Genomic DNA, 3,161 nt, shown 5'->3' with positions numbered 1-3,161 from the left:
TACCTTATAGGAACATGTTGGTCCTATTTTTGTGCACTTCTTATGGCATTTGCAACTTTAAAATGTTACTAACATGGATATTCTCTACTTTTTTTTTTTTGTTTTTTGGGTTTTTTTTGTTGGGGGAGGGGGGTTGGTCATGGGGCCTGAACTCTGGGCCTGGGTGCTGTCCCTCAGCTCTTCAGCTCAAGGCTAGCATTCTACCACTTGAGCCACAGCGCCACTTCCAGCTTTTTTCTTTTTGCTTATGTGGTGCTGAGGAATCTAGCCCAGGGCCTCATGCATGCAAGGCAAGCGCTCTACACTGAGCCATCTTCCCAGCCCCTCTACTTTCTGTTGTTGATAAATTACAATTTCTCCAAAAGAATAATGAGCATATTTTACACCACTTAAAATGAGAGAGTGCCTAAAAATATATTCCAAGACAATTGATAAACTATAATTAAAATACAATGCCCTCTTTTTGTGTGCTAGTCCCAGTTCTTGAGATCAAGGTCTAAACACTATGAACTTCTTTTGCTCAAGGGTAATGTTTACCACTTAAGCCACATCTCTACTCCCAGCTATAATTGGTAGTAATATGTCTAATAAAATAATCTGAAGTAGAAATTTTTTAATGAATATAAATTAAAGGTTTATTACAAAATGCAAAATGTTAATTTCTCATTGTCAGTGATTCAAGAAAACAAAGTCATGACCCCTGGATGCAGCTGGGGCCAGTAGAGACCAGTATGCAGGCTAGGAGTCAGAAGCCAAGCTTAAGAACGAGCTGACAGACACTGATTCACAACCTCTAGTAGGTGGGTGTTCTCCAGGGCAGCTGCTACTCGCTCCTTATCTGCAAGCTGTTTGTTCACTGCCTGCTCCGAGGCATGGGTTCCTGGGGTAATGTGCACATCCATCTTGAAACGCTGGGGAAGGGATCGCAGAAGCTTGACTTTGATAGACAAACCAATAAGGGTGGCCATGCTGCAGTGCAGAATGGTGGGCGTGAAGGCCACCGCCACTGTGCTCTCAGGGTCTCTAACCTGAACCCAAACTTGCTCTACTACGTTCAACTCCTCTAGGGTCAGGGGATGCCCTGGGTCATTGATGGAGCGAGTAAGATCGAAGATCTCTGGTGCATCAATGCTGTAGGGAACCTCCTCGTCCTCCTCCCCTGCAGTCACGGGCCGCTCCCCAGAGCGCTCATAGATGAGGGGGTTTGCATTCTCCAGCAGGCCACGGCCACCGCCTACCATCCAGCAACTGCGGCCAACCTGAAATAGAAATTTGTTAATGTTTAAGGAGTGATCTTCAGTCACTTATGTTTATGATGATAGTCCAAATCCCAAAAGAAAAAAATGCCCACCCTGAAATATATTTCACTCCCAGTGTCAAGCATTGTGAATATAGACACATTGCCAATAATTAAATCTTTTAAAGTTTTTTAAAGTATGAAAGCATTCAGGTGATGCGGACAAAACCAGTAGTAAGATACAAACGTTGCTTTAAAATGATTCATATTGTCTTTCCTAAAACATCCTCACTGAAATCTGCAGAGTAGATTCTCATTCTTGGCAAGTATCACCGTAAAGTTCTTTTTTTTTTTTTCACCAATAGAGAATTCAACATAATTATCTCTAATTTTATTACCAAACATTTATATAGGTGATCAAGGACTTTGTAGGTCTATGTGTTTCTGTGTTTTCTCACAGAGCAATTATGTATGGTCAGTAAGATGGTGTTTCAGATTTTACTTCCTTTTTTTTTTCCTTTTTTATTGTCAAGGTGATTTGCAGAGGGGTTGCAGTTATATAAGTAAGGTAATGAGTACATTTCTTTTCAAACTTGTTCTTCCTTCCCTCAATTTTCTTTTACTTTCCCTCCCCTACAACCCAGTTCATGTTATTTTAGATTAGCAAATTTCCATTCTAAGTAATTGTGTAAAAAAAAACACCAGAACTGTGGATAATAGCAATTCCTGTGTGATAAACCAACAAGTATAAGCAAAAGTTCACAGCTATTTAATTCATTATATTTAACTTTTATGAATCTAAAATTTGGGGTGTCCTCAGCTTAGTCTTTTGTGTTAATGTTGTTTAAGAAACATAGAAAACTTTAATATTCTGGGTCCTTTGCTGAGGGTTGTTGGTTGGGATTGGGTCACTCCTATGAGCAGTATTTTATGTTGCATCTTTATTAGGCCCTGTATCTCCAGCAGGATGGCCAAGGTTCTTTTTTTTTGGGGGGGGGGGGTCCGGTCATGGGGCCTCAGCTCTTCAGCTCCAGGCTAGCGCTCTACCACTTTAGCCACAGTGCCACTTCTGGCTTTTTTCTTTTTCTTTTTTTTTTGAGAGTAGAATTCTGTTTTATTTAAAGATAGGATTTTAAAGGATTGGGACTTCTGGGTATGTTTTTTTTTTCTTTCTTTCTTTTTAACTGTAAAATGGGGTCAAAGTTAGTTTCATATTGAGCTGGAAGATTTTCCTCCTATGAACCTAATGCAGGCTGAGTTCTCTGTTACCTCTTGACCAAGCAATTCTGACGTGGTTGCTGTTCCATGGCTTCATGGAAGGACGTGTACGCATGCATGCATGTATGTATGTATGCATGTATGTATGTATGTATATGTATTTATTTTTGTGCCAGTCCTGGGCTGAAACTCATGCACTGTCCCTGAGCTTTTTTGCTCAAGGCTAGTACCACTTGACCCACAGCATCACTCCTAGCTGTGTGTGTGTGTGTGTGTGTGTGTGTGTGTGTGTGTGTGTGTGTGTGTGTGTGTGTGTGTGTGTGTGTGTGTGTGTGTGTGTGTGTGTGTGTGTGTGTGTGATTAATTGGAGATATGAGTCTGAGTTTTCTACCCAGGCTGGCTTTGAACTGAAATCTTCAGATCTCAGCCTCCTAAGTAGCTAGGATTATAGGCCTGAACCATAGGCTCCTGGCTTTATTTATTTTTTTAAATCTACAAATGGGGTGACATTTTTGTTCTTTGTCTACAAACATTTCCTCTTTCTGCCTATGTTTACAACATGTGTCTCATCGAAGGCCTGCTACCTGGAGTTGGCCTATAGACATGCTATGTTACAATCCCTTGTATCCTATTTCAGAACCCTTAGAGGATGCCCCAAACCACAAACGGAACTGAGCCTTGAAGGACCAATGGTTTTCCTATCCAT

At 40.9% G+C, this 3,161-nt stretch overlaps 1 pseudogene; it reads right to left on the bottom strand.

Moving 5' to 3' along the window:
* Positions 1–751: 751 nt before the first annotated feature.
* LOC138841378 (cytosolic iron-sulfur assembly component 2B pseudogene) lies at positions 752–1,241 on the bottom strand (annotated as a pseudogene).
* Positions 1,242–3,161: the final 1,920 nt, after the last annotated feature.

Source organism: Dipodomys merriami, unplaced genomic scaffold (assembly GCF_024711535.1).
Source record: "Dipodomys merriami isolate MVZ:Mamm:240054 unplaced genomic scaffold, mDipMer1.0.p SCAF_319, whole genome shotgun sequence".
In the NCBI taxonomy this organism is placed as follows: domain Eukaryota; kingdom Metazoa; phylum Chordata; class Mammalia; order Rodentia; family Heteromyidae; genus Dipodomys; species Dipodomys merriami.
Note: the sequence above shows the minus strand (reverse complement) of the source record. Positions and strands in the feature narration are given on the sequence as shown.